The following is a 14666-nucleotide window of genomic DNA, read 5'->3' on the forward strand; positions in this document are numbered from 1 at the left end:
CGCATGCACTCGCCAGACAGACAGAGAGAGACAGAGAGACAGAAAGTGAGAAATCACCCCCCAGGGGGGATGGTCACGCCGCAATCCTTTCTCCTCCATTCTCCTCTTGGGATCTTGGGCACACACGCACACACGCCCGGCATGAGTTTAAACCACTGGGTGCAGGACTTGAACCGCAGTCGACTACGTGGGAGTCCAGCGACATAGCCTTTACACTAACTGCTGGTCCCAAGTCTTCTCAATTACACAGTCTGAATGTCCATTTCCTGGAGGGGACAGACCCATCGGAAGACTAGAGGGAACGCCCTCTTCTTGGTCTGTTCAACCCCTGTTACTTGTCTGTCTCCAGATTTGCCCCTCACACGGCCTTGGGGCATCTTCAGCCTGCACCTCTGACTTGTTTGGTTCCGTTCCCGCGCTCCCAAGTGCACCCTGTCCTGTGGGATGCTGAGACAAGAATGCTGACGACAAACACTAGGATGGGAGGGGACAGCTCGGTGGCTGGTTCAATAGCAGAGTTGAAAGACAAATCACCAACTCACCTCATCGATAGCATCCAGGTCTCCAATTTCGTAGACAGTGGTGCGAGCAGAGAGGAGGTGGAGGGAGGGAGGAGGTGAGTCCATCCAGGAACGCTGAGTTGCAGGAGCCTATGGGTCAGGGAAGAGGGAAGTCGCGGTGTAGACAGGCCCTCAGAGACAGAGTGGATCCACGGAACCAGGCTGACATTTGGAAGGAGGAGTGAGGGGTGGTCCGTGGAGGGAGTGGGCAAGGAGTCCCAAGGAGAGGTAGGGAGGCAGAGTAAGAGAAGCCAGAGAAGTCCCGGGACTTGGGCTGAGGAGGAACTTGGCTTTGCCACTTGGAATGGGACAAGGTGAGGGCAGAGCTCAGTCAGTGTCTTCACCCATGGGGCAGAGCTGAACCTGGGTGTCTTAACCCAGCGCAGAAGGCGAGTGAGCCCTGACTGACTTTAGTGCACCGAGAGGGTAGACCGAGGATAGGCATGGGATAGACTGTGCATGTGCGTGAGAAGCTCTAGACAGAAGACAGGCCGGGCCAGGAGGGATCTCTGCACTGAATCGTGTTCCCCAAATTCGCAGGCTGAACCCTAACCTCTCATACTGCAGAATGCAACAGTGTTAGCAGACAGGGCCTTTAGGGAGGTGACCAAAGTTACAGGAGGATATGGTGGAGCTGATCTGCTGGCACTGAAGACCTTACACGACGAGGAAGAGACACAGCGAGGCTCTTGCCCTCACTGCCCCCATGAGAGCGAGGCTCTTGCTCTCACTCTCCCTGCGAGTCCACATATGGGAAAGGCCACAGTGAGAAGGCAACCTCCTACAAGCTAGGGGAGCGGCTTCACCGGATGTCAGCCCTGCTGCACTGTTCACTTGGGCCTTTATCCTGAAGAACTATGAGGAGGGGCCAGCAGGTGGCGTGGTGGTTAAGGGCACTGGAATTCCACATGGCCGGCCGTGGTTCGAGTCTCGGACCTGGAGGCTTGCTTTCTCACTTTCCCTCTCTCTTTCTCTGTCTCTGGAAATATTAAAATAATAATAATAAATAAAGCTAAAATAAAATAATTCTTTTTTAAAAAAGAACTTGCTTTGCAGACACTGCTGCCCGAGTCTCTCGCCCTCCACCGTGGTCAACCCCTCTGTGTTCTTCGACATTGCTGTTGATGGGAGCCCTTGGGCCGCATCTCCTTCGAGCTGTTTGCAGACAAAGTTCCAAAGACAGCAGAAAACTCCCATGTTTTGAACACTGGAGAGAAGGGATTTGGTTATAAGGGTTCCTGCTTTTACAGAATTATTTCACGGTTTATGTGCCAGGGTGGCGACTTCACACGCCATAATGGTACTTGCGGCAAGTCCATCTATGGGGAGAAATTCGAAGACGAGAACTTCATCCTGAAACATACAGGTCCTGGCATCTTGTCCATGGCAAATACTGGACCCAACACAAACGGTTCTCAGTTTTTCATCTGCATTGCCAAGACCGAGTGGTTGGATGGCAAGCATGTGGTCTTTGGCAAGGTGCAAAAGGGCATGAATATCGTGGAAGCCATGGAGTGCTCTGGGCCCCAGAATGGCAAGAGCAGCAAGAAGATCCCCGCTGACTGTGGACAGCTCTGCTGAATGTGATTTCTTTTCTCTTACCCCCCAGACCGTTCCTTCTGTAGCTCAGGAGGGCGCTCCTCCACCCCATCTGCTCACCGTCCTGTAACCTGGGCTCTCGCTGCAGTCCGTTGGACTCCATATTTTCCCTCTTCCCCTCCAAATCTAGCTGAATTGCAAAGTTGAGTTTATGATTATGAAATAAAAACTAAGTAACAACACAAAAAAAGAACTGTGAGCAAAGACATTGTGCTATTTAGCCGCCCCGCCTGTGGTATTCTGTTAGGGCAGCGTGAGCTAGTGCAGTGGGTGGGGCCTCCAGGCCAGGAGGGGCAGGTGACCGGGTTCGGCAGGGATCTGAGGGAGGAGAGATGTGAGTGGTTGGAGGGGTGGGGAGCAGCATCCCAGGCAGAGGGGATAGCAAGCTCAACACTGGACCAGGAACAACAGGGATAAGTGAAGGTGCCAGGTTTAGGGTGGGAGCTGCGTGTGTGCGCGCGCATGTTTAACTTTCCGGATCTCAGATGTGGAGGGATGAGGTGGTCATGTCCTCATTCCTGACATCTCGCCCTATCTCCCCGGGAAACTCCTTCCTTTTCTCTTTAGCTCCATACCTCACCTCCACCCCTCTGATAGGCAACCATTCTTTAGTTGTTTTATTTTTCTTTAAGAGAGATTTTGGCTATAGGGCATGTGCACTTGCCAGAGACAGAGAGATAGAAAGCAAGAAATCATCCTCCAGGGGGGTGGCCACACTGCAATCCCTTCCTTCTCCTCCTTGCTTCCCTTGGCATTTTGGGCATGCATATGTGGCCAGTGTGAGTTTTAAGCCGTTGGGTCTGGGCTAGGTGGGAGTCCAGTGACATAACCATTACACCATCTGCTGATCCCTCTGTAATTTCTACATGTGTATTTTTAAAACATGCACTTCTATATAGATATATTTTTCAGGTTTTATAAGATATATTGAGTTTGCATTGGGTTGAGTACCTTATTTTCTTCTTTCTTTTCTTCTTTCTCTTTTTCTCCTTCTTCCTTCCTAGCCTTGTGAGGGGTCTTTTTTTTTTTTTTTTGAGAGATTTTCACTGTAGGGCACATGCACTCGCCAGACAGAGAGAGACATAGAGACAGAAAGCGAGAAATCACCCCCCAGGGGGGATGGTCACGCCGCAGTCCCTCCTCCTCCATTTTCCTCTCGGGATCTTGGGCACGCACGCACACGCGCCCGGCGTGAGTTTTAAGCCACCGGGTCCGGGACACGAACCGCGGTCGACTACGTGGGAGTCCAGCGACATAGCCATTACGCTAACTGCTGGTTCCCGCCTTGTGAGGGGTCTTAAGATCCACCATGCTGCTACGTAGTGAGGAATCTGTCCCTTGTCATTGCTACATTATAGCCCAGGGCATGCTGTCCTGAATTTCCCACTCCATGTTCCCTGGTGATGGACACGCAGAATTTTTTCCTCTTCCTAGCCTAGTGTGGTGATTTGTAGAGTGTCCAAAGATGGAGAAAGAAAGGGACAGAAAAAGGAAAGAGAGAGAGAGAGAGAGAGAGAGAGAGAGAGAGACCCTAGGGGATGTGGACGATCTAATTCAACCAAGGGAGAAATCACACGAAGTTGTGGAGATATGGGGGGATTTGCCCAGGGCTGGAAATACCAAAACCCATGTGACGGAGAGGGGCCAGGTGCTGTCAGCTTCCAGAACTCACCCTGCCATTTCACCTGTGGACAGGAGGGGCTGGGCTGAGCTGGGCTAGTCGCCCCAGCCAATTGGCCAGCTGGCATCCCTTCCACAGTTTCCCTTTAAATACGTGCTGAGTGCTTACTTGGTGCAGTGCAGAGAGGAACTTATTTTTATGAATAAAAATTGCATGCCTCTGTATGTTCAAAATAAGAGATTTATTATGTGCATTTATTGTAGGGTGATTTTCCAAACCAGACAGCATCTTGGGAGGCATATTAAAGAGTTTAAAATGTAGATAATAAAATAAAGCCCTCATCTGGGGTGGCAGCCCCACATAATGCCTCAGTCTGTTTCTGAGGCTCGGCCGGCTGAGATACGCCGTGCAGTCCCTCATGCGGGCTGGAGCAGGGTCGATGCAGTTTGCAGAGCCTGGTACAGAAATACCCAGCAAAGGTGGGCACCCTGGAGGGAAGGGTAGCTTTGTGTCTATCCAGGCATGCCCTCATGAGCGGGGTCCGGCGCCCTCTCTGTCGCTCTGCCCGTCACGTGTGGAGACCTATGCAGAGATGTGTCACGCCCTCTACGGCCCCAGGGCAATTATACCAGCCCTCCGGGCCCTTGCCTTTCTCCTTCTCTTCCCACACACCCGCCTGTGCTCCTCAACAGGTCCTGAGAGGATTCGTTTTTGTTTTTGTTTTTGTATTATCTGTCTCAGGCCTGCTGGTTTGTGGCCGGGCCTGGCAGTTCAGTTTTCTCCGGGGAGCTCCCTGGAAAGAAATCTCAGACTGTGCCATTATCAAGTTTAATCCTCACACTGCTGGCAGAGAGAAGCCATATTGACACCTCCATCTCACCGAAAAGGAAAATTCACCGTAGTCACACATCCGCTCAGTGGCCAAGAGGGTCAAACCACCACAGCCTGACCTTGTTTCTTGCAGGGACTGGCGAAAGGTCTGCCTGCTTAGAAGCGGAGGCCCTTCTGGCCTGCCTGCCACGCGGCCTGCACGTAAAGGCTTCTCACAAATAATGGCATGCCCCTCAGTTGCACGGGTGTCCGAGTCAGCCTTCTAAGTCATGGCGAGTGTCAGAAGTAGCCTAAGTGTGCAGCTCTGGGGGAATGGGGGGGTGGGGGAATGCGTAGGCGGTGCTCCGCTGTGGCTGTGCCCTTACAAAGGCTGCAGAGAAAGGTCAAGGACGCGATTGCTTCCATTGTAGTGACGGAGCTCCAAGAAAAGTGCTACGGAATGTCACATTTAAGGTCCCATTTGGTAGAAATCCCATGGGGAAATGCAGGCCACTCTCCGTGGCTTAAGATTCGGGTGCTTTTCATTTTCTCTGAGCTCACCTGTGGTAGTCTCTATTTCTACACAAACAGGTATGTGCGAAACAAAACCACTTTCATTTACAATAGCCCTTCCCTTCACTCTGCTCAGTCTATGTCGTGTTGACAGAGATGGTCTTGAAAGAACAGAGATCTTAGGAAACACGAGACTGCCAGGATCTGGGGGTCTGCGTGTGCATCCTCCCGCCCCAGGGCAATGTCTCCCCCTCCCCAGGCGGGCTGAGAACCCTGCGCGGCACCTCTGGGCTGCAGGGTACAGCCACCTTGTGGCTCCCATGGTCGAAGTTATCTGTCAAATAGAAATCGTAGTCCCCATGGTCCGTATTTGAACCTTGGATGGCTTTGCTGTGTCTATGGCACTCAACCCGAGCGTGTAGCCGGTGCTCAGAACCTCCGTAGGTTCACCGTCACCTAGATTAGCTTACTCTAGCCCGTGGTCTGCAGATCGCCCCTGTGCCTTTCCCCTTATCTTTCCTACTTCTCCTCCTTCTTTTTTCTCACCCTAACTCTCGTCTTTACTCCCATGGCGCCTCCTTCATGTTGCACTTTGGCAGGCAGGGAGTAACCCGCTGTTGCGGTCCCAACGGCAGCTGGCCGTGTCTCCTCACAGTTTCACTGCAATGGCATCTCACCGGAGCCCCCAACTCCCGGTGAAACAGATGCACCAGGCCCGTTAGACAGAAAAGGAAACCGAGGCCCGGTGCCATGTCTGTTGGGATCTGCCCAGGGGCGTGGTCTGTCTCAGGTCGCAGTGATCTTGTAAGCACCGAGGGTCAGGGCAGTGTCCCATCACTGTCCCCACTCTGCCTGAGCACAGCCCAGGACCTGTGGCAATGCTGAGCGTTTCATGGCACGTGCCCAAAGTGGGCAGGGGCCCAGTGGGGGAGGCCAGCGTGATGGTGGTAAACGAATGGGTTTTGCCCCAGTATAGACAGTGATTTGATTCAGAGGGAGCCTCCTGCCTCCTGCTCGGGGGCCCACTTTCCTCACCTGTAAACCAGAGATAATAACAGTGCCCACACCGCATAGGCTGTTGTGATAATTCAACGACAAACAAATAGAAAACACCCCGCAGGTCAGTCAGGAGGGCTGTGCGTGCTGGACAGGCGGCGCAGCTGCAGTCAGGCGCTCTGGACTGCCGTCAGGGCAGGGCCTGCGGGTCTTCCCTGGAGCAGCGACGGGGCCCTTGGCCTCTCCAGTCTGTTGTGCTGGGCTCTGCTGTGGTGGGCTTCACAGCGAAGCCACTTCCAGTCGTCCATACCGCCGACTGCCCCTCCCTCACCCCGACCCACAAAAACCCAGCCACATTTCCCTTTGCTCTTGATGAATCAATAACCTTGAAAATTTGAAAATAAAATGTCTACGGCCCCCACAACCTACAGAGGCTGTGTGGCTTTGCAGACATTATAAAACGTCAAATTAGATGGAAAATTGCCCGGGGTCCCTGTAAACGAAAATTACTCTTTTTTATAGGGGGAAAAAATGACCCTTATAATCCCAACAAACAATTTGGGGCTCTTCCTTTTATTAGCCGGCTCACAGTGAACTGCGTCTGCTCATTCTGCTGCCCTGGCCCAGCCAATGTTTTTACAACACTCTGCTTTGCACATTTTCACAGCATCGTAACCTGGAAATGAGACACTCCTGCATCGTTAGTTCCCGTCAAAAGAGTTTTTTGCTTCCCCCCAAGGTTCAGCCTCCTGGCTGCTGCTAGCGGAACCAGGTTTGGTGTGGGGCAGTGGGACAGGAACAGGCCTGAAAGGTGGAAGATGAAGCCTGCTGTGTGACTTCCAGCTGGTTGCTTAACCTCTCTGAGCTATACTTCCATTCTCCACCGCAGGAGCGGGCGGATGGCACCAAGCACAGCACCCTCGATGCCTCTAGGTCTAGCAAAGTGACGTGTGTGGTGACCCTGCGTGAGATGCCTCTTCCCAGCAGGGGCAAGCTGGGCCTGAGCCCACCCGCCAGTGTACACGGCTCAATATAAAAGTCTAAAAACATATTTTCCTGCTCTAGCATGTCACATGAGTATTTTGGAAATAAGGCAAAGAGGGAAGAGTGTTGGCTGGCTCAGTGCTTCCCGTAATCTAGCAGCCCAGGGGCCCCTGGCAGTGCTGGAGACGGCTTTGGTCATCACGACGGGTCACCTGGTGAAGCTCCTTGCACCTCATGTGGGGAGGCCAGGGATGCCCACTGTGACCAGGAGAGCCCACAACGAAGGACTGCCTGGCCCCACGTGTCCAGACGAGGCCCAGACATCCCGCACTGGGGCAGGCTTGCTTTGGATTAGGAGTTGGGACTGGTCGAACACGGGTTGATCCCACCTCTGACCCATGTCCCCACAGGGTCTGGTTGTTAACCGGAGAGGCCCCCAGCCACCATGCTCTGTGATGTGCATGCACGCTGTCCTCTGTCAGGGGCAGGGGCACCTCAGGCAGCTGCCCCCAAGTCCCAAGCAGGGCCTAAAGAAATGGGAGGGGCCCAGGGCTGCTAGCAAGTGAGGAAGCCCGGGGACTCAGGTGGGCCGGGCCTCCGCCGCTGATTTAGGGAGGGCCAGCCTCTGTCTCGTCCCCAGTGTGGACGTTGTGAACAGCAGCTTCCTCTGGTTCAGACGGAAACCACGGCCCACACTCACCCTCGCACAGAGCCTCTGCCTCCGTGCAAATGGACCTTTAAAAAAAACCGAAGTGGGGTCTACAGAAGTAGGGTGAGCCGAGGCCTGGCTGTCGGAGGTCCGGACTGGCGCGCGAGGGCTGTGCGCATCTGGGCACCTCCGCCCTGCTGTCTGACCCTGTTTTCCGTCCGTGCTCCTCCAGCCCGGGAGCTCGGCTGAATCCAGGCAGGAGTGGGCAGCCTCCCTGCGGCTTCAGGAAAGCAGGACTCCGCTCACTGGAGAAACTCGTGACTGCAGTTTGGAGAGACAGTGAGGGTTACCTAGTCCGAGCTCACGTGCAGAAGTGCCCCTACTTCTCCCCAGGAGGTGACGTCTTTTCTGCTCTTGGACATTCCTGGGGCAGGGAGCTCCCTCCAGCCAGTTTCACCACTGGGCGGCCTTGACTGGCAGAGACCCTTTGGAACGCCTCCAACTCTGCACCCTTCAACTTCCATTTATAGCCCTTAATCCTGTTTTGGCACTAACCAGAGCGAAGGCGATAATCAGCCCCAGCTCTAAAGTGGAGGTGAGGCAAGAAGCTTCTATCAGCTCTGATTCGTCCCATTTCCAGCTGGACGCCTCCAGCTCCTCCATCTCACTGTCTTAGCAGCTGGGTATCTGAGTGGATTTTGGTACTCCAGCATGTCAGTGTTCACTCTGGGCTGGGCTGCTTCTGGGGACAGGTGTCTCTAGCTGTATCCAGTGGTATCACCTCCAGTATTCTAGCCACTCTGCTCCTATGGATGTGATCCACAGTGCTGCTAGTTTTTATGACAGTACCATCCAATACCTTCACAATGATATCGGCAGGGCTTGGGGGGTTATTTTTTAGGTGAGAATAAAATATGTTTTCTGTGGTCTTGAATCCAAAGTCACGGGGGAAATTCTGCAGAGTAAAAAAGGTGATTTAGGGACTAGGAGGTGGCTTCGACCCTACTTATCCCAGTCACGCCCTAGTAAGATCCAGGGCTGATCCCTGTCAACCCGCTGGCTCTGTACTGGTCTGCCGGCTTCTCCTTCGTCCTCCCTGTCACTTCCGCTCCAGCCCCTACTGCTGCCTCCCAGGAGCCCCATAGTCCCTCAGCTGGATGAGTGTGGCAGCCTCTTGGGGGTGTCCTTGCCTTCAGTCCTGCCCTGGCCCCTCCACTTTCCACACAGCCACCCGGAAAACCTTTCTAGAACACAAGAGTGGCCACGTACCTGCCCTACTTTAAACTCTCTGGGCCCCGTGGCCTAGAGGGTAAGACCCGTACTCCTGAACACAGCACGCAAAGCTCTGCCAGGGGGCCTGTCCTCCGCCTCTTTTGCTCTCGGGCTCCCTAGAAACCTCCCTCTTAGCCTCAGGCCCCCCAGGCTACCTGCTGCTCAGGGCACACCTGATCTTCCCTCTCCCGGGGCCTTCAGAAAGAATGGAAAGCGAGTATTATGGAACGTCTGTGCATGGAGTTTAACATTCTTGCATCAAAATAAACTTGTAATTTAAAATAAAATTGTATTCATTTATTTCTACCATGAGAGAGAGAGAGAGACAAGAGACAGGAATCTCCAACAGCCCCCACGCTGCAACCCTTTCCAGCCCCAGCCAGCCCAGGTTCCATGCACTCGGTCTCAGTATGCACAGGCAGGTCCGGGACGGGAACCCAGGGCCTTTTCCATGCAGGCCCGGTTGTCTCACCCCCGGGCCGCCACACAGACCCCTGGACCCAGAAACATCTATTTCTTCTCTCTGTCTTTTCTCTTTATTTGCTAGAGAGAGAGAAAGAAAGAGAGCAGGGAAGTGAGAAAGCTTCCCATTAGGGATAGCCACACTGCAATCCCTTTTCCTCCAATTCTCTCCCAGGATCGTGGGCACACACCGTGTTGATCAAGTTGCCAAGTCCATGGCTCGAAGCACACAGTCTGCTATGTGGTCCGGCCGCCTTCTCCGCCATGCCCTGGATGGCCCGGACATGGGTATTTCAATTCCGGGTTTTCAGGAACTGTTCGAGGCACTGCCGTGTACTTGCCACTTGCTGCATCTAGACACCCGTCATCCGGGGCAAGCTCCTACCGCTTTCAAACTCGGTTTCTGTGTGTCCTCCTCAGGGGAGCCTCCCTGAGCTGGGACCTGCACTTCTCCCCCAGGGCCACCAGGACACCCCTCTCTTAGCCACTTCACTTTCTACCTCAGCCGAGGGCAAGGATGGCAGGAGCTAGCCTTTACCTGCCCAGGGTTAACTCAGTGTACATCAGCCCAAATCCTGATCACTCACTCTCCTGTGGGGCCGGCAGGTGGCGTGGTGGTCAAGGGCGCTGGACTCCCACATGGCTGACCACGGTTTGAGTCCCAGACCTGGCGGTTTGCTTTCTCTCTCTCTCTCTCTCTGTCCCTCTCTGGTAAAATTAAAATAAATAAGTAAAGTTAAACCTAATATGCACCTGCCTTGAATTGCTATAATAGATACCGGGGAGACAGCCAGGGACAACACAGAAGCCCCTGTTCACCCCAGCTATTCTGTGGGGAGAGGCAGCCATTAGCTAATCTAAATGGTAGCTACACCCTACACTGGCATACACAGGACGACAAAGTCAGGAGAGGAGATGGGGGGGCAGTTGCAATTTGGAATTGCTGGGCCAGGGCGAGGACAGGAGGGAAGACGCTGGGCGAGTGCAGAGCCAGCCGAGCTGCCCCGTATGGGAGCGTCCATGGAGAGGTGGGGTGTCCCAGGACTCTGGGTGGCCGGAGCACTGCAGCGAGGTGGGCTGGGAGAGAGGCGAGTGATGAGGTCTGAGAGGAGGTGGCCCGTGCTGTGGGACCTCGGGGGCCACGGGACTTTGGTTTTTCTTCTGAGTGGCTGGAAAGCCAATGGAGGATGGTGAGCAGGGGACCAGACGGGTCTGGCCATGGCGGCATTCAGCAGGGAGTCCCTGGCTGCTGTGTGTGGAAGGGGCTGGCTTGAGGCAAAGGTCAGAGCGGGGAGAGCAGGGAGAGAGGCTGATGGCTTGGTCCAGGGAGGAGCTGCGGACAAGCCAAGAAGGACTGGATTCAGGACACGGATCCCCGTAAGCACCAGTGCCACGTGGAGATCACTTTAATTTTACCCAGTTTCAATGACAACGTGGGGACACTGAACGGCTAAGTTTGCCTGAGGTGGCCGCTGAAAGGGGCTCTGTGAGGTGCCCATATATCCCACCCACCTGTCCCCTCCAGGTACGGGTGTCCCAGCCACAGTCTGGCCAGACCTACACCTCACTACTGAGCACCCCAAGTCCAGGGACTCCCCACGGGGAACTCCCACGCTAGAGTCCGCTTAGGGCGGCGGCGGTCATTCCGGCTAGTGACCGCTAGAGAGCAGCAGCGCTTTTCCCTCCGTCGCTGCTTCAGCGTCACCCCGCGTTTTGTCCCAGGTCGCCCAGGGCCCTGCAACTGAGAGAGGGCGACAGTGACGAGCAGCTCCCTGCTCCACCCCAGCCCCCTAACCCCAGCTCTCTGTCCCAGCCAGAGGCACAGAACCTGCCTGAGACCCAGGAGGGAGGCTGGATAGGACCACCAGGGCCCACGGCACAGCCCCTTCCTGTCCCCATCCGCCACACCCCATCTTTACCCGAGAAAGTGAAGTGAAGAACGGGGAAGGAATTCGCTGCAGTCACACGGGGGACTCGCTGATGCTGGTGCTCGTGACCTCTGTATCACTTACAGTTGACACGGAAGCGGGGGCGTTGTGCGAGGCGCACCAGGGCCCCAGGTCAGGGTCTGAGGAAGGTCCCTCTGGCTGCCAGGTGGGGACGTAAGTTGGAGGGGCCATTTGCATCAGGAAAAGGGCCCAACCCCGGGCAGCTTGCTGGCCAGGGCCTGGTCTCTATGCACAGTCTGGAGAGCAGAAATAATAAGTGACAAACCATGCAGTTTCCTGGCTCCCCCCGGGGTGGCATTAATGGGTGCGGATTGATTTTTGAGCATCTACATTAGCTGGACCGTTTGACCTTTGAGAATCTTGAATCGCTTTAGAAATGCTGGTAGAAAGGTCACACTGATGGTTTGGTTCGCCAATTCCTGCATAAACATTTGCTAGCTGACAACATTGTTTGCGTGTGTAAATCTGTTCATAATTAATTACCCTTGGCAGGGCTTCCCTGCACCAGAGCCAACTGTGGACAGCTCCCACTTTTCCTGTCGCTGGTCAGCACGGCCGGGCCAAGCTGCTGGTCTTGCCTGCGCTGTCACCGGAAGGACAGTGCTGCAGCCCTTGGCTCCGTGACCCAGCCTGCCCTGCCTTACCTTCAGCCTGGTCTTCCCTGTGCCTCTGTGTGCCCCAGGAATGGCCTCGCAGATGCTAACTGGCGAGCCCTTGGTTACTGATGTCGCCTGCCTCTTTCCGCGTGTGCTGCAGGCAGTAACTCACACACGCTCTTTCTGCAGGTCGCAGGATTCATCCCATTATGTAGGTGTGGACGCCAAGGTCAAGAAATGGCAGAACTCGGGTGGGAAGCCAGTCATTCTCCTAGGGAGCGGACCTATAACCTCCATACTGTTCTAGGCCCTGCACCAGTCGTGTGATAGTGCCCTGGGTGCTCTGGGGACAGCTCTGCTCCAGCTGTCCCCTGCCCTCATCCCCAAGGCCCACCCTGCCCCTCCTTTCTTAGTCTGACAACTCCAGGTGTCTTCTTAGACCCTCTCCTCCAGGAAGTCCTCCCATCCTCAAGCCCCTTGCTGGTAATTGCAGGGAATTCTCTGTTGGTACCCACAGTTCGACCACAGATGACGAATAATTGCTTTTTGTCACCACTCTCTGCCCATGACTGTGTCACTTTGCTTTATGTCCACAGGCAGATCTTCCTTCTGTCTTTGCAAAAGCCCAAATGTGTCCTTGTTTACATGCTGCCCTGACCCCTGTGTGACATGTGCCCAACCCATGGGTTTATCCTATTTGCATGTTTTCCCCTGAGGAGTAGCCCGCAGGTGGGGCTGACTTCAAGGTCAAAACAAACCCACTTCCTGTAGCAGCAGGAGCAGCCAGGATATTTCCTGTGAAACCCCATTAAGTATCCAGAACCCCAAATTCTGCCTACTTCCACCCCAAACTAGGGGAGTAGTATTTAACCATTTCACTCCCTAAACATGGGACGCAAGAAAAGTAGAATACATAAAATAAAAAAAGAAATTCCAAATGCAGGCATGAGGGAGGAGGTCATTCCACAGCTGAGAGCCGCAGGTGCAGTGGGAAGAAAGGCCTGTGGGACCTTAGGGTAGGGGAGCTGGTCCTTGGCCAAGTCTGCCCGACAGCGCCTGTAGGGGGCTACTTCACCTGCGGGAAGCTCCACCTTGTCCTAAGATGGGAGGAGCCGCCTCGCTCTGGCGCATCTCAGGATTATTTGGAAACACAGTACGTGACCTGGCCGGCAGTCTGCCTGTGTTCCCTAACCTATCGGGTATTATGGGAAATAGGGGTGCAGCATGGAGGGGGGCCCTCCGAGGCTGGACGGATGGGCTGTGCTCTGCAGAGGAGCGTACTCCTGGGCTGGAAAGAGGAAGCATCTCCTGTGGCCAGAGATAAGCAGGGGCCGTAAATCCACTTTCCCGAGCACGAGCATGGAGTGGCTTCCTATCTGACACCCCATGTGGCTTTATGGCTTCTGGGCTCCACCCCCAAAGCCAGGCTGTGCCCAGGAGAGGCCAGCCAGCTGCAAGAGAGTCTTATCAGCGATTTCAGGAGGTCTGTGGCACCGATAGGAAGGAAGCCAGGACTCACTGCTGCTCACGACACCAGAGGGGCCTGTGTGCCACGGTCATGAAGGTCCAGGAGGTGACAGAGAGAGGAGTCACTGGGCTGAAGGCTCAGCCGTACCAGCAAGAGTCAAGGGCACCCCGTCCCTGGTGGCTTTTAGTGCTCTGCCGTGATTCTCCTCGGAACAGGGATTTCAATTTGTCACCGTGGCACTCTGGCTCCAGATAAATTTTCCAGCATCAAAATTGTGCATCCAGATTAATTTTCTTTGCTAGATAAATGTCTTAACCATGATATTATGCCTTCCAGAAAACGAGTTGGTGTATTCGCCTAATTTTACAGTAATGATTCCTTCCTTGTCATCTCATGGTTGATCAAAAGAACACTGCTTTTTTCTTATAAAACATGTTGCTGGAAGGGGTGAACTTGCTGAATCATTTCTGTTTATAACTGGACGGAGGAGAGGTGGCTTGGAAGGGAAGGGCGGGCAGGAGGTGTTGATTGGGGGTTGGGGGGCCGACCAGCCTTGGAGCCCCCTGCGTGCACAGGGATGGACTTGGAGGGTTGGCGTAGGCACGTGGGAAGGGGAGAAAGCACCCTCACTGGGGTGCTCATGCTGTGACCCCTTCTCCTCCGTTTCTCCATCCTCTTGGGAATCGGGGCATGTGTTTTCCGAGTTGCCAGAGCTGGAATTTGAACCATATTTGGCCATGTAGAATATCACTTCCGTCACCACCAGGCTATGGGGTTAACCTGGGATTTGTTTTGGTTTGTTTTTGAAGGATTTTGCCATAGGGCACATGTGCTCACCAGAGAGAGACAGTTAGAGGGAAAGTGAGAAATCACCCCCCAGGAGGGATGGCCACACCACAATCCCTTCTCCTCCATCTTCCTCCTGGGAGTTTTGGGCACGCACGCACAAGCACCCCGCCTGATTTTGAAGCTGCCAGATCTGGGATTCAAATCGTGGTCCACCAAGTGGAGTCCAGTGCCTTATTCACTGTACTGCCTGCTGTCCCCCTGGGGTTTGTTTTGGTTGTTGTTTTTTTAAGAGATATTTTTGCTATAGGATATGTGTACTCATCAGAGAGACAGAGAGACAGAGACAGAAAGTGAGAAATCACCCCCCCCCCCCAGGGGGGGAGGGCCACGCCGTAATT

Source organism: Tupaia chinensis, unplaced genomic scaffold (genome assembly GCF_000334495.1).
Source record: "Tupaia chinensis unplaced genomic scaffold, TupChi_1.0 Scaffold141490_1, whole genome shotgun sequence".
In the NCBI taxonomy this organism is placed as follows: domain Eukaryota; kingdom Metazoa; phylum Chordata; class Mammalia; order Scandentia; family Tupaiidae; genus Tupaia; species Tupaia belangeri.